This window comes from Bombina bombina, chromosome 1, assembly GCF_027579735.1.
Source record: "Bombina bombina isolate aBomBom1 chromosome 1, aBomBom1.pri, whole genome shotgun sequence".
Lineage (NCBI taxonomy): Eukaryota > Metazoa > Chordata > Amphibia > Anura > Bombinatoridae > Bombina > Bombina bombina.
In genome coordinates this window covers 633050242-633075830 of record NC_069499.1, presented here as the reverse complement: position 1 = coordinate 633075830, position 25589 = coordinate 633050242, and the positions used below count along the sequence as shown (strand labels likewise).

The window sequence follows — 25589 nt, the reverse complement described above, 5'->3', positions numbered from 1 at the left end:
TTCTCTTGATATTCTTTGATGAAAAGCATATCTAGATATGCTCACTAGCTGCTGATTGGTTGCTGCACATAGAAGCCTCGTGTGATTGGCTCACCATGTGCATTGCTTTTTCTTCAACTAAAACAATTGAAAAAATGAAGCAAAATAAATAATGGAAGTAAATTGTAATGTTTAAATTTCTATTCTCTATCTGAATCATGAAAGAAAGATTTTGGGTTTAGTGGCCCTTTAAATGTATCTAATATCTACTGATAATGCATCTGTACAAACATACACAAAGACATATCCATAACTTAAACACTAGTCACGCACACACTCTGATATTACTTTGTTTTTGGATAAAGATTTTATAATCACATTTGAAATCTCTGTTACTGTGCTGATTCATATTTCAACTGTTGGCCTCCAATGAGAAAAGCATTACACAATGCAGTCTTCTCTGGCAGTCTAGAAAACTAGGGTTCTAAAACCCAAGGCAACAAAAGGTTTAGTTATTTTTTTTTTATAATCATGAAGGTTTTGCAGGGCATTAATAGGAAATGCAAACCACACTAGATGCTTATTTGCATGGGCTTGTATTCCAGCATTTGTTTGGGATCACACTCTACCCCTACCCCATGCAGCAGAATTCCAGTCATGTAACCAAACAGAAGAGCTTCCTCCTCAGTCCTATTGCTTATATTGCAAGAGAAACTCATAAAATATTGTCACCAGACTTGCAAGTAAAAAAAAAAGAAAAAGTGACCATTTAAAAAAACTTTGTACACCCATCTGATATCTTACATATTATAAGCATCCTTGATATTTTTATACCTGAATCAAACTGTTTACACTTAAATAAAAACATAATTGTTGATTAATTAACAAATAACTGAATAAATATCATTTATGAAACATAGAGTTAATTAAAATAAACAAAAAAGATAAGCTGTACACCAAAGAACAACATGCATATGCTCTTCAATAAGATATTTTTCAATAGTCCTAAGGATCCAAGTGTTAAAAACTAGATTATGTGACATCATTAAGTTGTTCTTATCTGAGTAATACAATTATAATGAAACTACTTAAATGGATATGAAAGTCAAGATGTTTATGATTCAGATAGAGATAGACTTTTCAATTTGCTTTGTTCTCTTGATATCATATCTTGAAAAGTATACCTAGATAGGCTCAGGAGAAGCAAGGCACTACTGGGAGCTAGCTGCCGATTGGAGACTACCCACATGTCTCTTGTCGTTAGCTCATCAGATGCCTTTAGCTAGGTCCCCTTAGTGCATTGCTGACTTTAACTATGTGTTAACCCATTTGCTGGGGTAAAAGAGCAAGTTATATCAAAGCTACCACACAATAATAAAATGCATTTTCATTTTGCACTTGTATGTCCCTTTAAGTGACAAATAGTAATTTTTGCATTTTAGAACTTACGCACTGCACTGTTAATAGTTAGTAATATTGCATATCTTTTTTATGTCACAGTAAAAACACATTAATCTTAATATTTTAAGATTGAAAATTAACTGATACATGAAAGTAAAATTCAAACACGATTCAGATAGAGCATGTGATTTTAAGAGACTTTTCAATTATCAAAATTATTTTGTACTTCTGGAATCCTTTGTTGAAGAGCAGACCTAGATGCTCAGGAGCAGCAATGCACTGCTTGCAGCTAGCTGGTGAACCGTGGCTATATCCATTGGCTCACCAGATGTGTTCATCTAGCTCCAAATAGTGTATTGCTTGGCTGGAGCTGACTATAACTATGTGTAACCACTATACACGGGGTAAACCTTTCGTTATATGCAAGCAATAGCACAATAAGAAACTGTTCCAACACATCAGAAAATTGCACTTTTATGCCCCTTTACTTTACATCAACTGTGCACATAATTAAAACTAATTTTGTATAGCAATGTCTTAGTGCTATTTGCATCAACAATCTTTTCCATTGAAGTGCTTAAGTGCCATCTACTCAAATAATAAATACAGGCAAACAATCTTAGAAATATAACTAAAGTGGTCTATGTGCAATACATGTTACAAATGATAAATTCAGAGCATTATTTCCCCACCCCTTGTGTTATTAGTCTTTCCTAAAAATGCAAAAAAAAAATCACACAAATAGTATTTGTCATATTAGTTATTTATATGTATAAATAATGGGGGAAAAGTTTAACTATTAAGGGAATTGCTATCTCAGAAACACATGGAGGTTGCAGGGTATTAAAAGGAACTTGCTGGTAGACCATTGAAGTCACATCTGTTTGAATTTGTTCAGGGACCAATGGCCTTGTAGCTTGCAGGAGTAATGCATTTCTTCATAAGTGGTGTGGTTGTTGGGAGATGCTGGAGCAATTTTTGTACAAATTGTGAAAGTCTAATGAAAGAGATACCCTCCTACGGTATGCTTCTGCTCGCTCTCCTCAATGTCTTAAATAATTGATTTAAGATGATCTATAACTTTTTTGGAGTAGGCGCTTCTAGCTCAGATGGTATTAGGAAGAAGTGGGGGGAAATACTATAGGCAACGTAGAGGAGTAAAATGTTTGGAGAATGGCTATGGCTCCTGGGATGCATCCACTATTCGGAATATCAACTTTTAATTTCTTTGGAGCTCTAGAAGGCTCACAGTGACATGGGTTTCCTCCTTTTTAATTATATTGTAGTTGACTCTCCAAACACATAATTTCACCCAGAAGGCCTCTTCGTATCTTGAATACACTGAAAGAAACACAAACATATATAAGTGGCATGAACATGCATGTACCACATCAAAAACATTCCTCTGAATTTATAGTATGCCTCATTTTGTCTGTTTCTGATTAAATACATTATTATTATTAACTATAAATGCATTGAACAGGTTTAACTGATGAAACAACCAAGAGACCACAAACAAATCAGGTATCAGGAATCTTAAAGAACAAGATAAACAACAAGATTTATACTTTTAATAAAGTATTGATTTTCTTAGTGATTACAATTATATGCATTTGTATTTATTTCCATATGATCTAATTATGCAGGACCTCCACAAGAGAGTCTCTTAAGTCCCTCTCTTTATTTTGGCTTACTTTAACATTTAGACAAGCCAGCATCTATCTGAAGAAATTGGGAGGAAAAAAAGAACTTCCCCAATAAATATTTGGGGAACAAAGTAAGTATGTGATAAATATTAACAAAACATATTTGGTATTGGGATTATTCTTCATAAAAAAATCATTGTGAATATGAAATTGAGTATAAATCTTGTTTTCTTTGATAATATGGTGATTACATTCAGCTTCAAATAAAGATACTAGTGGGAAGAAAAAAACTCCCCCATCTTGTCAAAGTATGAAAAACAGCAGTCTAAGACCTTTCTCCAAAATTCAGTTTGTGAGGAAATAAAACAAACTTTGCAAATATATGCATGATGATTTTTTGTGATTGACCTGTATAAATTATTCAATTGAAGAACGATCACCTGACTCAAGAAGCAGCAGTAGTTGTGCCAGAATGAACTCCCATCTTGAAATGTGAAATTCCTATCAAAAGTCAAGTGGCCAAAAAAAAAAAAAAATCTAATTGAAGAAAAGAATCCGTGAAAGTCTTCTGAAACTTTTAGTGCAAAACAAGGGAGCTAGAGTTTCCTTAGTGACTATCTGGTAAAATGTCAGTGCTCCAAATTCATAAGATTAGCACACAATAACGTAGCAATATTTTCAGATGTGATATTCAGAGAATAAACTACCTCCTGAACAAAATTAGATGTGATTAGGCCCATCCCGGCTATAGACAAAGCCACAAGCAGAAATGTTGCAACAATTAACTTCAAAAGGAGCCTATGTATAACATATTGACAAATATGTTCTTGGAGACTCCTGATAACACAAACTCAATTTCAGAAATAAGCAATAAGGAAAAAAATAGAAAAAAATTAAAGTTCTGAAGGAAAATCAAGACATCTGGGGGAAAAACATTTATATCTTATATATATAAATTCCTTTTTCATGGTGATAAGAGTCCTCAATCCATTACTCCTGGGAATTACCTTTCCTGCCACTAGGAGGAGGCAAAGATTCCCAAACCTCAGAGCTCTATATAAACCCTCCCACCATAATGGTAATCAGTCTGACGTACAACCAAGCTGACAGAAGTGAAAAGTAAAATAAATAGAGGAAAAGGGGGAAAAAATAATTTTAAAAAATAATACAAAAATATCAGGATGGGGTCTCGCGGACTCTTATCACCATGGATGAAAGGAATTTATCAGGTAAATATAAATTATGTTTTCTTTCATATAGGTGATAAGAGTCCATATCCATTACTCCTGGGAACTAATACCCAAGCTGTGGCAGAGGCCACAAGTAATAGAACAAATAGGGAGGGATTAAACATCCTTTGAAACCATAGGAAAAAACTAAGACCTAGACAGAAACAACTGCCTGAAACACTTTCCTACCAAAAGCAGCCTCAGAAGAAGCAAAAAACATTGAAATGGTAGAATTTAGAAAATGTATTCAAGGGCTACCAAGTAGCTGCCTTGCAAATTTGTTCCCCAGAAACATCATTCTTGAATGTTCAGGAAGTGGCTATAAAGCGAGTAGATTGAATTGTGGTATGCTTAGGGGGAGTCTTGCCTGCTTCTACATAAGCCATATGGAATATTTGCTTAATCCAAGAAGCCATAGCAACAGAAGACGACATCTGCCGCTTACCTGAAAAACAAATCAGGAGTTTGTCTGAAATCGTAATAACCTCAAAAAATAATAAAAAAAAAAAATAACTAAGCCCTAATCACATCCAAATTATGAAGAAGTTTCTTAGAAGAATTCTTAAATCAGGACAAAGAAGGAACCACAATTTCCCTACTATTTTTGTCAAAAGAAACAACCTTAGGCAAAAAATCAAAGAGTAGTCCTCAAGTCAGCTTAATCATTATGAAAAATAAGGAAAATCACAGAAAAGAGCAGACACTCCAGACACTCTTTTAGCAGAGGTAAGATAGAGAAATAGCCAAAAGAAACAAAGTTTTCCAAGAAAATAAGCTTAACCTCCACCTTAAGCATAGGAACAAAAACTAGGAAATTGTAAAAAACCTCTAGAACAAAAGATTCTAAGGAGGAGAAATAGGTAAAATCACAGACTTTTGTAGTAGACAATGCCTGAACAAAACTATGCACATCTGGAAGATAACCTATAGAAATGAACAGAGAGGGGCGAAATCTGGCCTTTCAAGAAACTGGCAGAAAGACCTTCCTGCAAACCATCCTGAAAAAAATCAAAACTTCTGGGGGAATCCTAAAAGAATGACAAGAATAAAAAACAAAACAAAAACAAACAATACATTTTTTTCCCCAAACTTTGTAATAGATCTTAATGGTAACAGGTTTCCTAGCCTGAAAAAGACAATAAATAACAGAATCAGAAAAAAAAACAACAACCTTTAAACAGAAGATCTCTTGTTAGAGGAAAAGGCCAAGGCTGGCAACTGGACATCTGAACAAGATCTGCAAAACAAACTCTTCAAAGAAACTTAGGAGTTTATGAGAAACATCTTCAGAGCATCTGTCTCAGAGTCCTAGGATCTCTGAACCTGGAGAAACACTGAAAAAGCTTGTTATTCAGCCTTGAAATCTATCTACGGCAATCCCCAAAAATTTACAATCTGACTAAATACTTCTGGATGAAGAAACCATTCCCCTGGATGGATAGTCTGATGACTGAGAAAATCTGCTTCCCAAATGACTACTTCTGGAAAATGAACTGCAGATATAAGACAATGAAGGATCTCTGCCCAATCCAGAATTATCTGAACTTCCTTCTTTTCCAGGGAACTTCTGGTTCTCCCCTGGTGATTTATATATGCCACAGTTGTGACATTGTCGGACTGAAACTGAAGGAAGGATTCTATCCTCAACTGGACCAAAAAAGAAGAGACTTGTGAATTGCTTGGAATTCCAAAATATTAAAAGGCAACTTCACCTACTAAGATACTCAAACTCCCTGGGCAAAGCAAGAACCCCCATACTGCACCCCAGCCAGACAGACTTGCATCTGTTGAAATAACAGTCCACAGAAGACGAGCAAAGCTTGCTCCCCAAGAAAAGCGCTAGGGAACTAACCACTAAGATAGACTATATCTCTAGAAAATTGGGATAGATCCCTGTTCCATTTATTCAGCATGCAAAGCTGAAGAGGCCTCATATGAAGCCTGGCATAAGGCACTGCATCTGATGCTACCACCATTAGACCTATTACTTTCCATACAAGAAGCTACTGAGGGAAATGACTAAGCCTGAGGATTCCAACAGGCAGATATTAATTTTGATATCCAGGAGACTGTCTTTATCAGAGACCAGAACATTGAATCTTTTAGAAATCCCAGGAAAGTTACCTTGCCAAAGGAATCAAAGAACTTAAGGCAAATTTACTTTCCAACCATGAAGCAGAAGAAATGACAACAGTAGGTTGACATGAGATTCTGCTAAAAGTATAGATGAAGCTTGAACCAAGATATCATCCAAATATGGGAAAACACAAATCCCCTTAGACATTATGATTACAATCAAGGCACCCAGAACTTTTGTAAGAGATTATTGGTGCAATGGCCAGACCAAATGGAATAGAAATATGCAGATAGGCATCCTTTAAGTCTATGATCAACAAATGGTGACCTTGACGAATAAGTTAGGAAAATCCTGATGGTTTCCATTTTGAATGTTGGGATCCAGACAATTTATTCAAAATCGTTTAGATGTAGAACAGGTTGAAAATTTCCCTCTTTCTTGGGAACTATGAAAAGATGCGAGTAAAACCGCTTCCCCTCTTCTAAAGGAACTTGGAGTATAACCCCTATAGATTCTTGATCTAAAACACATAAAAGAAAAGCCTGAGCTTTCACCATGTTCCTTGACACCCTTTAAAGGGACATGAACCTCAACATTTTTCTTTCATGATTCAGATAGAGAAAACCATTTTTAACAACTTTCTAATTTACTTCTATTAATTTATTTGCCTCCTTTTGTTATTCTTTGCTGAAAGGTTTATCTAGGAACGTTCAAGAGCAGCAAATCTAGCTGATGATTGTTGGCTGCATATATATATATATATATATATATATATATATATATATATATATATATATATATATATATATATATATTAGGGCTGCAACTAATTATTTTCATAATCGATTAATCGGCCGATTATTGTTTCGATTAATCGACTAATCGGATAAAAATAAAAAATAAAAATTTCCCCCTATATTTAAAATAAAATCGAAGCGATTTTGCCTGCAGCAGAGAAGAGACGCTTAGTTGCATATAAGGGTTTTGCCAATTTCACCAAGGTGGGATTATTTATCTTTGTTAGCTCCACAAATGCAAGTGGCCTTTTAACAAAGTAAGCCTGGACTTCATTCTAACGTAAAAATATCTTGAATATAAAAATATCTAGTCCGCTCTTAAAATAACAGATATATAATTAGAGGTTGAATTTTGTACATTTATTAATCAAAAATATAAAAAAAAAAACAGAATTTATGCTTACCTGATAAATTACTTTCTCTTACGGTGTATCCAGTCCACGGATTCATCCTTACTTGTGGGATATTCTCATTCCCTACAGGAAGTGGCAAAGAGAGCACACAGCAGAGCTGTCCATATAGCTCCCCCTCAGGCTCCGCCCCCCCCAGTCATTTGACCGACGGTTAGGAGAAAAAGGAGAAACCATAGGGTGCAGTGGTGACTGTAGTTTTACAAAGATAAATTTGAACCTGACTTAATTGCCAGGGCGGGCCGTGGACTGGATACACCGTAAGAGAAAGTAATTTATCAGGTAAGCATAAATTCTGTTTTCTCTTACTTGGTGTATCCAGTCCACGGATTCATCCTTTACTTGTGGGATACCAATACCAAAGCTTTAGGACACGGATGAAGGGAGGGAAACAAGTCAGGTAACCTAAACGGAAGGCACCACTGCTTGCAAAACCTTTTTCCCAAAAATAGCCTCCGAAGAAGCAAAAGTATCGAATTTGTAAAATTTGGCAAAAGTATGCAGTGAAGACCAAGTCGCTGCCTTACAAATCTGTTCAACAGAAGCCTCATTCTTGAAGGCCCATGTGGAAGCCACAGCTCGGGTGGAATGAGCTGTAATTCGTTCAGGAGGCTGCTGTCCAGCAGTCTCATAAGCCAATCGGATGATGCTTTTCAGCCAGAAGGAAAGAGAGGTAGCAGTCGCTTTCTGACCTCTCCTCTTACCAGAATAGACAACAAACAAGGATGATGTTTGTCTGAAATCTTTAGTTGCTTTTAAATAGAATTTTAAAGCCCGAACCACATCAAGATTGTGTAAAAGTCGTTCCTTCTTAGAAACTGGATTAGGACACAGAGAAGGAACAATGATTTCCTGGTTAATATTCTTATTAGAAACAACTTTCGGAAGAAAACCAGGTTTGGTACGCAAAACAACCTTATCTGCATGGAACACCAGATAGGGTGAATCACACTGCAAAGCAGACAATTCTGAAACTCTCCGAGCAGAAGAGATAGCTACCAAAAACAAAACCTTCCAAGATAATAACTTAATATCTATGGAATGTAAAGGTTCAAACGGAACCCCTTGAAGAACTGAAAGAACTAAATTAAGACTCCATGGAGGAGCCACAGGTTTATAGACAGGCTTGATTCTAACTAAAGCCTGTGTAAACGCCTGAACGTCTGGTACTGCTACCAGCTGCTTGTGTAACAGGATAGACAGAGCAGATATCTGTCCCTTTAAGGAACTAGCCGACAATCCTTTCTCCAATCCTTCTTGGAGAAAGGACAAAATCCTGGGAATCCTAACTTTACTCCACGAGTAACCCTTGGATTCACACCAACAAAGATATTTCCGCCATATCTTATGGTAAATTTTCCTGGTGACAGGCTTTCTGGCCTGGATCAAAGTATCAATAACTGATTCAGAGAACCCACGATTAGCTAGAATTAAGCGTTCAATCTCCAAGCAGTCAGTTGCAGAGAAACTAGATTTGGATGCTTGAATGGACCCTGTATTAGAAGATCCTGCCTCAATGGCAACTTCCATGGTGGAACAGATGACATGTCCACTAGGTCTGCATACCAAGTCCTGCGTGGCCACGCAGGCGCTATCAAAATTACCGAAGCCTTCTCCTGTTTGATTCTGGCTACCAGCCGAGGGAGAAGAGGAAACGGTGGAAAGACATAAGCTAGACTGAAGGACCAAGGCGCTACTAGAGCATCTATCAATGCCGCCTTGGGGTCCCTGGACCTGGATCCGTAAAGAGGAAGTTTGGTGTTCTGACGGGACGCCATCAGATCCAATTCCGGAATGCCCCATAGCTGGGTCAGCTGAGCAAAAACCTCCGGGTGGAGTTCCCACTCCCCCGGGTGAAAAGTCTGACGACTCAGAAAATCCGCCGCCCAGTTGTCTACTCCTGGGATGTGAATTGCTGAAAGATGGCAGGAGTGATCCTCCGCCCATTTGATGATCTTGGTTACTTCCTTCATCGCTAGGGAACTCTTTGTTCCTCCCTGATGATTGATGTACGCTACAGTCGTGATGTTGTCCGACTAAAATCTGATGAATTTGGCCGCCGCTAGTTGAGGACATGCCTGGAGCGTGTTGAATATCGCTCTCAGTTCTAAAATGTTTATCGGGAGAAGAGATTCTTCCCGAGACCATAGGCCCTGAGCTTTCAGGGAGTCCCAGACCGCACCACAGCCTAACAGACTGGCATCGGTCGTGACAATGATCCACTCCGGTCTGCGGAAGCACATTCCCTGAGACAGGTGATCCTGAGACAACCACCAGAGAAGAGAATCCCTGGTTTTCTGGTCCAGTTGTATTTGAGGAGACAAATCTGCATAATCCCCATTCCACTGTTTGAGCATGCACAGTTGCAGTGGTCTGAGATGAATTCGGGCAAAAGGGACGTCGTCCATTGCCGCGACCATTAATCCGATTACCTCCATGCACTGAGCTACAGAAGGCCGAGGAATGGAATGAAGAACTCGGCAAGTAGTTAAAAGCTTCAACTTCCTGACCTCCGTCAGAAATATCTTAATTTCTACCGAGTCTATTAATGTTCCCAGGAAGGGAACCCTTGTGAGCGGGGACAGAGAACTTTTTTTCGACATTCACCTTCCACCCGTGAGACCTTAGAAACGCCAGCACAATGTCCGTATGAGCCTTGGCTCTGTGAAAAGACGACGCCTGTATCAAGATGTCGTCTAGGTAATGTGCTACTGCAATGCCCCGCGGTCTTAGTACCGCTAGGAGGGACCCTAGCACCTTTGTAAAAATTCTTGGAGCAGTGGCCAACCCGAAAGGAAGGGCCACGAACTGGTAATGCTTGTCCAGAAAAGCGAACCCTAGGAACTGATGGTGATCTTTGTGGATGGGAATATGTAGATACGCATTCCTTTAGATCCACGGTAGTCATATATTGACCTTCCTGGATCATCGACAAAATTGTCCGAATGGTTTCCATTTTGAATGATGGAACCCTGAGGAATTTGTTTAGAATTTTTAAATCCAGGATTGGCCTGAAAGTTCCTTCTTTTTTGGGAATTACAAACAGGTTTGAGTAAAAACCCAGTCCTTGTTCTGTAATTGGAACTGGGTGAATCACTCCCATGTTTAGTAGATCTTCTACACAGCGTAAAAACGCCTGTTTCTTTGTCTGGTCTGAAGACAAGCGAGAAATGTGGAACCTTCCCCTTGGGCAACAATTTCTAATGCCCAAGGATCTGGAACATCTCTTGCCCAAGCCTGAGCAAAGAGAGAAAGTCTGCCCCCTACTAGATCCGGTCCCGGATCGGGGGCTACCCCTTCATGCTGTCTTGGAAGCAGTCGCAGGCTTCTTGGCCTGTTTACCCTTATTCCAGCCCTGCAAGGGTTTCCAGGTTGCTTTGGGCTGTGAAGCGTTACCCTCTTGCTTTGTGGCAGCAGAGGTTGAAGCAGGTCCGCTCCTGAAGTTGCGAAAGGAGCGAAAATTAGCCTTGTTTTTGGCCTTAAACGGTGTATCCTGCAGAAGGGCATGGCCCTTTCCCCCAGTGATATCCGTGATGATTTCCTTCAACTTGGGACCGAAAAGGGTCTTTCCCTTGAAAGGAATGTTTAGTAACTTTGTTTTGGACGACACGTCAGCCGACCATGATTTGAGCCAAAGCGCTCTTCGCGCCATAATGGCAAAATCAGAATTTTTCGCCGCTAACTTAGCTAATTGGAAAGCGGCATCTGTGATAAAAGAATTAGCCAGCTTTAGAGCATGAATTCTATCCATGACTTCGTCATATGAAGTCTCCCTCTGGAGCGACTCCTCCAGTGCCTAAAACCAAAAAGCCGCTGCAGTAGTTACAGGAATAATGCAGGCAATTGGTTGAAGAAGGAAACCTTGCTGAACAACATCTTCTTCAGTAAACCTTCCAATTTTTTATCCATAGGATCTTTGAAAGCACTGTCTTCTATTGGAATGGTTGTGCGCTTGGCTAGTGTTGAAACAGCTCCCTCTACCTTAGGGACCGTCTGCCACGCGTCCCGCCTGGGGGTCATTTATGGGGAACATTTTCTTAAAGATAGGGGGGGGAACAAAAGGTACACCTGGTCTCTCCCACTCCCTTGTCACAATATCCGCCACCCTCTTAGGGATCGGAAACGCATCAGTGTATACAGGGACTTCTAAAAACCTGTCCATTTTACACAATTTTTCTGGGATCACCATGGGGTCACAATCATCCAGCGTAGCTAAAACCTCCTTAAGCAGTAAGCAGTAAGCGGAGGTGTTCCAGCTTAAATTTAAACGCTAAGGAATCTGATTCTGAGAAACTTTCCGTGTCAGAAATTTCTCCCTCGGACAGCCCATCCTTCACTGCTACTTCAGAGTGTTGTGAGGGTACAACAGATAAATCATCCAAAGCTTCTGATTGCTCATCCTCTGTTCTTAAAACTGAGCTATCACGCTTTTTAGGAAAAACTGGCAGTTTGGATAGAAATGCCGCAAGGGAATTATCCATGACTGCTGCCAATTGTTGTAATGTAATAGGGCCCAATGCGCTAGAGGTACTAGGCAGCGCTTGCGCGGGCGTAACTGGTGTCGACATATGGGGAGAGGAAGGAGGACTATCCTTGTCACCTTCCGTCAAAGAATCATCTTGGGCTACATTTTTAAGTGTCACTGCATGGTCTTTAAAATGTTTAGATACCTTAGCACACTTTAAACACAAATGTAAAGGGGGTACCGCCATGGCTATTAAACACATAAAACAGGGTCTATCAGTAGGTTCAGACATGTTAAACAGACTTAGACAGCACTCAAATACAGTAAAATACAATTTTTGAAAAAACTGTACTGTGCCTTTAAATAATAAAAAGCGCACACTTTTTTACTGCAACTCAAAAAAACATCCAATCTTTATGAAATTTTCACCATAGGATCCTAATGCTCTGAAATGATTGCACAGTAATTTTCAAGATAATTAACCCCTTATTGCCCAAACTGGAGCAAATTAAAGCAGGCCACCGGTTTAACAAACTACAGCACCATGCCACAGTCTCTGCTGTGGCCCTACCTTCCTTGGGGATTAGTTTTAGACGAAAATGAGCCTCCCTGGAGTCCTCCAGCAATCTCTGGACTCTACATGTGAAGCTGCATGAAGCTGTCTTGCAAATGAACTGCACAACTGAGGTGCGAAAATTAGGCCCCCTCCCTCATCACTCCGGAGTTGTGGGGCCTTCCCAAGCCTAAATAGGTGTCTACAAATATGCCAGGCGGAATAAAACCCCAAAAAAGTGTTTCCAAATGTAATAAACACTTGTACAAATATCAGATTATGTAATAAAATAATTGATTTCCCCATAACAGTGTCCACCAGCGTTTTAAGCCCTTTTAACTAAGCCATCCTTCTATACTAAGTCTCAGAATATGGCTTACCTTCCCCACATGGGGATTCCTGTCAGTCTTCTAGCATTACCAGGTCTTGACTAGAAAAAAAGTGACTGAGCATACCTTATAGCAGTTAAGCCTGCAAACTGTTCCCCCCAACTGAAGTTCTCTGGTACTCAACAGTCCTGTGTGGGAACAGCAATGGATTTTAGTTACAACATGCTAAAATCGTTTTCCTCTCAGCAGAAATCTTCATCACTTTCTGCCACAGAGTAAATAGTACAAACCGGCACTATTTTAAAATAACAAACTCTTGATTGAAGAAATAAAAACTACAAATCTAACACCACATTCACTTTACCCTCCCGTGGAGATGCTACTTGTTAGAACGGCAAAGAGAATGACTGGGGAGGCGGAGCCTGAGGGGGAGCTATATGGACAGCTCTGCTGTGTGCTCTCTTTGCCACTTCCTGTAGGGAATGAGAATATCCCACAAGTAAGGATGAATCCGTGGACTGGATACACCAAGTAAGAGAAAAAGGGAAAAGCGCTAAGGACGATATATATTTATAACAGGATAAAGTCTTGCATATTTTTCTATACAGTACCTATAATCAGCAATAGCAAGTGATCCGCTAATAATTGTGCACACAGATAATAGTGCACATCAATTCAAATAACAACTCCCTTCAATCTAGGGCTAAGTGTAAATAACAAGCTGTGCACTATATCATGCAAAGCATAGTCACAAATCAACGGATTTAATATAAACAATCCAAATGATGACTGCTATTATTTCTGGGTTGCACATAAGCCAGGAGTAGTTGTAAACTTATACTGTCCATAAAAAGTGAAAAGTAAGTGTCTGTATCCTTTAGACTAAGGACATAACCATAAAACACAGTACCATGTGCAGGGACTCATTGCAATGAAGAAGCTGGTGCTGTGCACATACCAACTAATTGCAAACCAACTAATCGATTATGAGATTCGTTGGCAACTATTTTCTTAATCGATTATTATCGATTAGTTGTTGCAGCTCTAATATATATAGGCATACCAAAAGAACAAAGAAAATCTGATAATAGGAGTAAATTAGAAAGTTGCTTAAAATTGCATGCTCTATCTGAATCACCAAAGAAAAAAATGTGGGTTTCATATCCCTTTAAAGAAAAAAAATCTGTCTCTGGGAGACTTTGAATTGAAGCCTATTAGATACCTTAGAGAGACAAATTTTCAGAGCCCAGTGGTCTGGAACTGAGCTAAACCATGCATTCTGAAAATGCATTAACCTGCCCCTACCAAAGATACTGGACTGGGGGCCACACCTTCATTCTGACCTAGACGTAGGGAAGGAATTTTTTAACTGCTTGGACTTGTGCCAATTGGCACCAGGCCTCCAGAGCTTACCTGAGCTTCTTTCATTTGGAAAAGAGGCAGCTGATTTATGCTCCTTTTTCTAAAGGTATTAAATTGACCAGACGCTTTAAAGTTAACCCTTAAACTTCTTATATTGTGGAAGAAACTTACTCTTGCCACCAGCAACTGCTGAAATGATATGGTCTAGTTCAGTCTCAAAAAAGTCTATTTACCTTGAAAAGAAATAGAAAGTAATTTATTCTTAGAGGCTGCATCAGCAGGCCAAGACTTAAGCCATAAAGCGCGTCTGGCAAACACTGGAAGACACAAATAATTAGAGCTAATTAAAAAATATTAAGAATAGCACATTTAAGTATCACTAAAAGTTCTAGAAAGTTATCTCTATCAGACTCAACTAGAACCTGAACAGATAGATTTTCTAACCATTTAGAGATAGCAGCTGATACACCAGCGACAACAGCAGCAGATTTAAAAATAGAACCAGAATGGAGATACAATATCAAGGGCAATCAGGCTTCCTATCTAATGTGTCTTTAAAAGAAAATCTATTTTCCAAAGGAAAAGCAGTTGTTTTTTTAAAGGCAGAAATAGCATCATCCACAAAATACTAATAATTAAAGGGCCATTATACACTCATTTTTTCTTTGCATAAATGCTTTGTAGATGATCTATTTATATAGCCCATAAAGTTTTTTTTTTTTTAAAAATGTATAGTTTTGCTTATTTTTTAATAACATTGCTCTGATTTTCAGACTCCTAACCAAGCCCCAAAGTTTTATGAGAATACTGTGAGCTACCTTCTCCAGCTTGCTCCTGTTTGTGTAAAGGGTCTTTTCATATGCAAAAGAAGGGGGAGGGGGGGAGTGTCTTATTTCCCACTTGCAGTGGGCTTTCCAGCTATCTTTTCAACAGAGGTAAACTGAGAGCTTCTAAGTAAGTTTTTAAACAGTTTTATACTGGATTTTTATATCAGTATCTGTGCATCTTATTCTTTATAGTAGTGTCTATTACATGCAGTTATATGAAAATGAGTGTATACTGTCCCTTTAAGTGACTGCACAGAATACATTTTCTTAAATCTGGGGGATGGAAATTAAAGGCCTAAGCCAAACCTAGGCCCAAATGTTAGAGACAGTTCATAGAAAAAAGGGGGGGGGGGGAATAGATAATTTATCCTCATATTTAAAATTAGAATTTAGCGGACTCTTAAAAATCTCCCCAGCAGAGGTATTATCTGAAACCTCCAAAGCAAGCAATACTTCTTTTAGCAAAAGAGCGGATTAACTCAGCTTTAAATAAAAACACAGAGGGCGATGAAACAATATTAACAGTCTGACAAACTTCCTGATCATCAGGTAACACTTCCCCCTCAGACATAACTGACTCACGATGAATTTCTGAAATACCAGCAATTAGTAGAAGGTAAATCAGAGAATTACCTTTTCCTTTAACATTGAGGGGGGGTGGGAGGCAGCCATCAGATCTGTTATAGTCAACTTGATGTACTCCCTCAGATATGGAGGGAAGTCCAATTGTTCCTGTAAAGAACAGACAGAATGATAGACAATCCCTTTAGAATCCAAAGATGCAATAGGTTGGTCACTATGCATACACTTTTGATGACAAGCATTACACAATTGAGCAGGAGGGAGAAACTCAGCCTGTTTGCATACAACACACTTATAAATCATCTAAAAATGCTTATCAGAAATAGCTTCTAAATCTGGATTAGGCACAGTTTGCAAAGAATCAGCGTGATCCATGGTAAATACAGAGCTCAGAGGAGAGGGGAACCCACACCAACCATCCAGCAGCCCAATCGCTACTAAGAGCAGCGACGGCAGCATCCAGGATACCTATATAAACAAAAAGGTGCCAAATGTTTACACATACATGTGCACCCGCACACACATTCACTAAGGGCAAAATAAAAGAAAACAAAATGGTGAAAAAATGTAACAAACACACAGAAAATGAAAAAAATTAAAAATCCCTCTGAGCTCAAAAAGTATGTGCTGAAGAAGCTAGCACTAAGCTGGCCAAAGGCATTCCTGATGGTTTTCAGCAATGGATTCAGTCGCCCACACTTAAAATGTTTCACCTAGTACTGAGAACGTTATCAGCAGAAGGTTTAAGCCTGTCCTGGAGCAGAAGTTTCCTGCACTAAATGTCAGAAAATAATATCTTTATCCCTTTAAATAAAAAGCATAAAGATAAGCTTAATGCCTAATACTCCAAAATATGACCCTCATGACTAAGTCAGTACTGAAGAGGGAAACTCCAGGGTCCTAACCAGGAAATCCTAAAATAAAATAAAAAACAATCTTGCAATCTTTACCTACCTCCAGCAGAGGCAAAGCCAAGACTGATTACCATAGAGGTGGGAGGGTTTATATAGAGTTCTGAGGTTTGGGAATCTTTGTCTCCTCCTATAGGCAGGAAAGGTAATTCCCTGGAGTAATGGATCGTGGACTCTTATCACCTATATGAAAGAAAAAGCTATCTACAGACATATGCCTAGTTTTCTGCAAGTGTGTAAAAACATAATTTATGCTTACCTGATAAATTTATTTCTCTTGTAGTGTATCCAGTCCACGGATCATCCATTACTTATGGGATATTAACTCCTCCCCAACAGGAAGTGCAAGAGGATTCACCCAGCAGAGCTGCTATATAGCTCCTCCCCTAACTGCCATTACCAGTCATTCGACCGAAAACATGCAGAGAAAGGAAAACCATAGGGTGCAGTGGTGACTGTAGTTTAATGGAAAAATTACCTGCCTTAAAGTGACAGGGCGGGCCGTGGACTGGATACACTACAAGAGAAATAAATTTATCAGGTAAGCATAAATTATGTTTTCTCTTGTTAAGTGTATCCAGTCCACGGATCATCCATTACTTATGGGATACCAATACCAAAGCTAAAGTACACGGATGACGGGAGGGACAGGCAGGCTCTTTATACGGAAGGAACCACTGCCTGAAGAACCTTTCTCCCAAAAACAGCCTCCGAAGAAGCAAAAGTGTCAAATTTGTAAAATTTGGAAAAAGTATGAAGAGAAGACCAAGTTGCAGCCTTGCAAATCTGTTCAACAGAAGCCTCATTCTTAAAGGCCCAAGTGGAAGCCACAGCTCTAGTAGAATGTGCTGTAATTCTTTCAGGAGGCTGCTGTCCAGCAGTCTCATAGGCTAACCGTATTATGCTACGAAGCCAAAAGGAGAGAGAGGTAGCCGAAGCTTTTTGACCTCTCCTCTGACCAGAATAAACGACAAACAGGGAAGACGCTTGTCGAAAATCCTTAGTTGCCTGTAGATAAAATTTCAGGGCACGGACTACATCTAGATTGTGTAGCAGACGTTCCTTTTTCGAAGAAGGATTAGGACACAAAGATGGAACCACAATCTCTTGATTGATATTCCTGTTAGTGACCAACTTAGGTAGGAACCCAGGTTTAGTACGCAGAACTACCTTGTCTGAATGAAAAATCAGATAAGGAGAATCACAATGTAAGGCAGATAACTCAGAGACTCTTCGAGCCGAGGAAATCGCCATTAAAAACAGAACTTTCCAAGATAACAACTTGATATCAATGGAATGAAGGGGTTCAAACGGAACCCCCTGTAAAACATTAAGAACTAAGTTCAAACTCCATGGTGGAGCAACAGTTTTAAACACAGGCTTGATCCTAGCTAAAGCCTGACAAAAAGCTTGAACGTCCGGAACTTCTGACAGACGTTTGTGTAAAAGAATGGACAGAGCTGAAATCTGTCCCTTTAAGGAACTAGCGGATAAACCCTTTTCTAAACCTTCTTGTAGAAAAGACAATATCCTCGGAATCCTAACCTTACTCCATGAGTAACTCTTGGATTCGCACCAATATAAGTATTTGCGCCATATCTTATGGTAAATCTTTCTGGTAACAGGCTTCCTAGCCTGTATTAAGGTATCAATAACTGACTCAGAAAAACCACGTTTTGATAAAATCAAGCGTTCAATTTCCAAGCAGTCAGCTTCAGAGAAATTAGATTTTGATGTTTGAAGGGACCCTGGATCAGAAGGTCCTGTTTCAGAGGTAGCGACCAAGGTGGACAGGATGACATGTCCACTAGATCTGCATACCAAGTCCTGCGTGGCCATGCAGGCGCTATTAGAATCACTGATGCTCTCTCCTGTTTGATTCTGGCAATCAATCGAGGAAGCATCGGGAAGGGTGGAAACACATAAGCCATCCCGAAGGTCCAAGGTGCTGTCAAAGCATCTATCAGAACCGCTCCCGGACCCGTAACGAGGAAGCTTGGCGTTCTGTCGAGACGCCTTGAGATCTATCTCTGGTTTGCCCCAACGTCGAAGTATTTGGGCAAAGACCTCTGGATGAAGTTCCCACTCCCCCGGATGAAAAGTCTGACGACTTAAGAAATCCGCCTCCCAGTACTCCACTCCCGGGATGTGGATTGCTGACAGGTGGCAAGAGTGAGACTCTGCCCAGCGAATTATCTTTGATACTTCCATCATTGCTAGGGAGCTTCTTGTCCCTCCCTGATGGTTGATGTAAGCTACAGTCGTGATGTTGTCCGACTGAAACCTGATGAACCCCCGAGTTGTTAACTGGGGCCAAGCCAGAAGGGCATTGAGAACTGCTCTCAATTCCAGAATGTTTATTGGTAGGAGACTCTCCTCCTGATTCCATTGTCCCTGAGCCTTCAGAGAATTCCAGACAGCGCCCCAACCTAGTAGGCTGGCGTCTGTTGTTACAATTGTCCAGTCCGGCCTGCTGAATGGCATCCCCCTGGACAGATGTGGCCGAGAAAGCCACCATAGAAGAGAATTTCTGGTCTCTTGATCCAGATTCAGAGTAGGGGACAAGTCTGAGTAATCCCCATTCCACTGACTTAGCATGCACAATTGCAGCGGTCTGAGATGTAGGCGTGCAAAGGGTACTATGTCCATTGCTTCTACCATTAAGCCGATCACCTCCATGCATTGAGCTACTGACGGGTGTTGAATGGAATGAAGGACACGGCATGCATTTTGAAGCTTTGTTAACCTGTCTTCTGTCAGGTAAATCTTCATTTCTACAGAATCTATAAGAGTCCCCAAGAAGGGAACTCTTGTGAGTGGAAAGAGAGAACTCTTCTTTTCGTTCACCATCCATCCATGCGACCTTAGAAATGCCAGTACTAACTCTGTATGAGACTTGGCAGTTTGAAAGCTTGAAGCTTGTATCAGAATGTCGTCTAGGTACGGAGCTACCGCAATTCCTCGCGGTCTTAGTACCGCCAGAAGAGCACCCAGAACCTTTGTGAAGATTCTCGGAGCCGTAGCCAATCCGAATGGAAGAGCTACAAACTGGTAATGCCTGTCTAGAAAGGCAAACCTTAGATACCGGTAATGATCTTTGTGAATCGGTATGTGAAGGTAAGCATCCTTTAAATCCACTGTGGTCATGTACTGACCCTTTTGGATCATGGGTAAAATTGTCCGAATAGTCTCCATTTTGAACGATGGAACTCTTAGGAATTTGTTTAGGATCTTTAAATCCAGGATTGGCCTGAAAGTTCCCTCTTTTTTGGGAACCACAAACAGATTTGAGTAAAACCCTTGTCCCTGTTCCGACCGTGGAACTGGATGGATTACTCCCATTAATAAAAGTTCTTGTACGCAGCGTAGAAACGCCTCTTTCTTTATTTGGTTTGTTGACAACCTTGACAGATGAAATCTCTCTCTTGGGGGAGAGTATTTGAAGTCCAGAAGGTATCCCTGAGATATTATCTCTAGCGCCCAGGGATCCTGGACATCTCTTGCCCAAGCCTGGGCGAAGAGAGAAAGTCTGCCCCCCCACTAGATCCGTTCCCGGATCGGGGGCCCTCAATTCATGCTGTTTTAGGGGCACCAGCAGGTTTCCTGGCCTGCTTGCCCTTGTTCCAGGACTGGTTAGGTCTCCAGCCTTGTCTTTAGCGAGCAACAGATCCTTCTTGTTTTGGAGCAGAGGAAGTTGATGCTGCTCCTGCTTTGAAATTCCGAAAGGAACGAAAATTAGATTGTCTAGCCTTAGGTTTGGCTCTGTCTTGAGGCAGGGCATGGCCTTTACCTCCTGTAATGTCAGCGATAATTTCTTTCAATCCGGGTCCAAATAAGGTCTGCCCTTTGAAAGGTATATTAAGAAATTTAGACTTAGAAGTAACGTCAGCTGACCAGGATTGTAGCCACAGTGCTCTGCGCGCCTGAATGGCGAATCCGGAATTCTTAGCCGTAAGCTTAGTTAAATGTACTACGGCATCTGAAATAAATGAGTTAGCTAACTTAAGAGCTTTAAGCCTGTGTGTAATCTCATCTAATGGAGCTGATTCAAGTGTCCCTTCCAGAGACTCAAACCAAAATGCTGCTGCAGCCGTGACAGGCGCAATGCATGCAAGGGGTTGCAATATAAAACCTTGTTGAACAAACATTTTCTTAAGGTAACCCTCTAACTTTTTATCCATTGGATCTGAAAAGGCACAGCTATCCTCCACCGGGATAGTGGTACGCTTAGCTAAAGTAGAAACTGCTCCCTCCACCTTAGGGATCGTTTGCCATAAGTCCCGTGTGGTGGTGTCTATTGGAAACATCTTTCTAAATATCGGAGGGGGTGAGAACGGCACACCGGGTCTATCCCACTCCTTAGTAACAATTTCAGTAAGTCTCTTAGGTATAGGAAAAACGTCAGTACTCGACGGTACCGCAAAATATTTATCCAACCTACACATTTTTTCTGGTATTGCAACTGTGTTACAATCATTCAGAGCCGCTAACACCTCCCCTAGTAATACACGGAGGTTTTCCAGCTTAAATTTAAAATTTGAAATATCTGAATCCAATCTGTTTGGATCAGAACCGTCAGTCGCAGAATGAAGCTCTCCGTCCTCATGTTCTGCAAGTTGTGACGCAGTATCTGACATGGCCCTAACATTATCAGCGCACTCTGTTCTCACCCCAGAGTGATCACGCTTACCTCTTAGTTCTGGTAATTTAGCCAAAACTTCAGTCATAACAGTAGCCATATCCTGTAATGTGATTTGTAATGGCCGCCCAGATGTACTCGGCGCCACAATATCACGCACCCCCCGAGCGGGAGATGCAGGTACTGACACGTGAGGCGAGTTAGTCGGCATAACTCTCCCCTCGTTGTTTGGTGAAATGTGTTCAATTTGTACAGATTGACTTTTATTTAAAGTAGCATCAATACAGTTAGTACATAAATTTCTATTGGGCTCCACTTTGGCATTAGCACATATAGCACAGATGTCTTCCTCTGAATCAGACATGTTTAACACACTAGCAAATAAACTAGCAACTTGGAAATACTTTTCAAGTAATTTACTATAATATGAAAACGTACTGTGCCTATAAGAAGCACAGAAAGAGTTATGACAGTTGAAAGTTAATAAACTGAAAGGTTATAGCATCAAATCTTTGTAAAAAACACAATTTTAGCAAAGGCTTGTTCCCATTAGCGAAGGATAACTAACCCTGATAGCAGAAAAAAAAGTTACAGAAATAAACGTTTTTTATCACAGTCAACTACAATCTCACAGCTCTGCTGTGAATGATTACCTCCCTCAAAACAAGTTTTGAAGACCCCTGAGTTCTGTAGAGATGAACCGGATCATGCAGGAAATACAATGAGCTTCTGACTGAATTTTTTGACCTCCCCCTCACACACAACAGTGAGAGAGATCAGTAAACTGTCATAAATTAAACAAAACAACTGCCAAGTGGAAAAAATAATGCCCAAAACATTTTATTCACCCAGTACCTCAGAAAATGAAACGATTTTACATGCCAGCAAAAAACGTTTAACATAAATTAAGTGTTATTAAAGCGCCTGTTGCCAGTCCCTGCAAATTAGGCTAAAGTCTTATGCACACAGTATAATTCCAGTGAAGTGCCATTCCCCAGAATACTGAAGTGTAAAATATACATACATGACAGCCTGATACCAGTTGCTGCTACTGCATTTAAGGTTGAGTTTACATTATATCGGTATGGCAGAATTTTCTCATCAATTCCATTGTCAGAAAATAATAAGCTGCTACATACCTCTTTGCAGATTAATCTGCCCGCTGTCCCCTGATCTGAAGTTTACCTCTCCTCAGATGGCCGAGAAACAGCAATATGATCTTAACTACGCCGGCTAAAATCATAGTAAAAACTCAGGCAGATTCTTCTTCAAATTCTACCAGAGAAGGAATAACACACTCCGGTGCTATTATAAAATAACAAACTTTTGATTGAAGGTATAAAACTAAATATAATCACCATAGTCCTCTCACACATCCTATCTAGTCGTTGGGTGCAAGAGAATGACTGGTAATGGCAGTTAGGGGAGGAGCTATATAGCAGCTCTGCTGGGTGAATCCTCTTGCACTTCCTGTTGGGGAGGAGTTAATATCCCATAAGTAATGGATGATCCGTGGACTGGATACACTTAACAAGAGAAATACCTCTCCACACACTAGTAATTGTACATTATACGGTCCTTATAGTGATCTCTGACATTTTCCTATTTTGTTGTCTAAAGGGACATTAAACACAAATTGTAATCTGCATGATAAAGCACCATTATATCTGAGAAGATTTTTGCAATGAATAAAGCAAATTTATTGTTTTTTTATTTTCACAAATTTCCCTGTCCCTCATAACAAAGAAATCCTTGCTAACCAATAACAAACTAATATGAAGCTATAGTATGAACTCCATTTGCACATGTGCAGTTAAGTAAAGAACCTGGGGCAGCCTGTCCTTTTCTCTTCCCTTAAGGTGGATTAGCACTGATTCAGCTTAATTAATTAATTAGTAAAAAAACAACAACAGGTATTTAAATGAACAGACATATATTCCTTTATAATCTAACAGCTAAATATAAATATAGATTTATATATATACAGACAATAATATTAACACTTAAATTAAATTGTATGTGCAGTGCTATTGCAAAGAATGTTTGCCCTATCATGATTGTTGATGCAAAACTGATAATCCATCTTAAAAAAAGCAAAGGAGTAATGTGAGGTAGTAGGGGGTAAACAAAACCTCACATATAAATCAGCTAAAAGTATTAACTCAAGCCTACCTGCGAGAAAGTGGTACATGTACAATTTTGCAGTCACTAATAATCTAATCAAAAAGTAATTTATTACAAAATCAGAACAGTAAAAAATCTGGAGATAAAAAGCAGGGATCCCTGTAATTTTACAAACAAATAGCAATCATGATAATTACAGAGCACTCATAGAAACACAATAGCGACAAAGCAGCCAAGTTAAATCGTCACCTCTGCTTAAAAAGTCTCTCTACTTACAGCTACAATCACTTTTCTGCTGATCACATTGAGCAAGAAACTTTTCTGATTTTGTAATAAATTACTTTTTGATTAGATTGTGAAGTGACTGCAATACAGGGGGAGCTTTACTTTTCATTAATTAGCTTAATATGGGATTGCTGGAAAATGTTCACTTTGTGTAATTTATGTAGAATATAATGTTTTTTTAAAAAAAAAAACTCTATGCACCAGCACTATTCAATGTGTAGTGTGCATGCCTGTCCAGAGTTAGTAATATCCCTTAAATATCCCTTGTCTAGCTAGTAAAACAATATCTACACACATACTGTACATACACACACATCTCTATCTCTCTCTCTCTATACTGTATATATATCTATAAACACATCTCTCTCTCTCTCTCTCTCTCTCTCTCTCTCTCTCTCTCTCTCTCTCTCTCTCTCTCTCTCTCTCTCTCTCTCTCTCTCTCTCTCTCTATATATATATATATATATATATATATATATATATACACATACACTCTATATATATATACACACACAGATATATATATATATATATATATATACACACACACACAGCTATATATATATATATATATATATATATATATATATATATATATATATATATATATATATATATATATATAAAAATATCTATATGCACATACACACACAGTATATATCCACACACAGCCAGTTGAAGGTTTCATTTTTTTTATAACTTTTCAGATTAGTTTTACACTTACATAAGAAAATAACTGATTTAGTTAAATACCATTAGAAATACAAATATAATTATGAAATTATTGCAAGGTGAACTCTCTCCATAAAGTAAAACCTACAGAGAATGCAAATTTTAACAACTTTCTCATTTATTTCTATTATCAAGTGGACTTTGTTCTCTTTTGTTAAAGAGAGCTCAGGAGTATGCACATGTCTGGAGCACTATATAGGCAGCAGTTTTGCAAGAATGTTATCCATTCCCAAGAGCACTATATAGCAGCACTATTTCCTGCCATGTAGTGTTCCAGACACTTACCTAGCCATCTCTTCAACCAAGAATGCCATGTGGACAAAGCAAATTTGATAATGTAAGTAAATTATTCGCTTTTTAAAAATGGTATGCTCTGTCTGAATCACAAAAGAACATTTTGGGGTTTCATATCCCTTTAGTAATTCATATTTGGGCACATTTTCTGCTATGATTTTTTGGAAGGAGAAACATAATAATTATCCGATTGATAAATAGTTTTATTTAACTAAAACAACATAGGTTTAACTCATTTTTACTGCTTGCTCCTCCTCCCTCCTTAGACTTAGCTCATTGTGCAGATTTATTCCACTCCAATCTTATGTTCATTGAACTTCTTAAAATGTAGCATTAAAATTTAGGACCATTAGATACAGAAGAATTGCATAATCAACAAATACAACACATAATAAAAAGACAATGCATTAAAACTTACTTTGAACTTCAAATGAGAAGTAGATTTTTTTTCTGGAAAATTTCAAAGTTAATTCATTTTTCCCTCCCCCTGTATCATTTGATAGCCATCAGCCAATCACAAAACGCATAAACATATATTGTGCACTACTGCACTCAAAGTGTACATGTAAAAGGACTGTGTACATTTTGACAATGGACATAAATTGGAATATTTTTTTTTAATTGCATGCTCTATTCTGTGCAATGAATTGCAATATGAAGCTACGCAATGTTTAAATAACATGAGGCTGCAATTTTCTATTTTTTTAAAAAAAAAAGAAACCAAAAAAAGAAACCAAAATCATTCCAAAACGGCTTTTATAAAGGGACATAAAAACCCAAAAAACTAAAAATGTATGCTTACCTGATAAATTTCCACAACGTCATTCCAATTACTAGTGGGAATATCACTCCTGGCCATCAGGAGGAGGCAAAGAGCACCACAACAAAGCTGTTAAGTGTCACTTCCCTTATCCATAACTCCCAGTCATTCAGCCAAAGGGAAATGG

General features: G+C 39.1%; 1 protein-coding gene and 1 long non-coding RNA gene across 4 annotated transcripts in view; both read right to left on the bottom strand.

Moving 5' to 3' along the window:
* Positions 1 to 25589, bottom strand: part of EDA (ectodysplasin A) — a 530968-nt gene that overhangs the window by 199640 nt on the left and 305739 nt on the right. The gene's annotated exons all lie outside the window — the stretch shown is intronic.
* Positions 1839 to 25589, bottom strand: part of LOC128645796 (uncharacterized) — a 55747-nt gene continuing 31996 nt past the window's right edge. The window contains exon 2 of the long non-coding RNA XR_008400145.1: positions 1839 to 2721. This is a non-coding gene — a long non-coding RNA (uncharacterized LOC128645796). The remainder of the gene's footprint in view (positions 2722 to 25589) is intronic.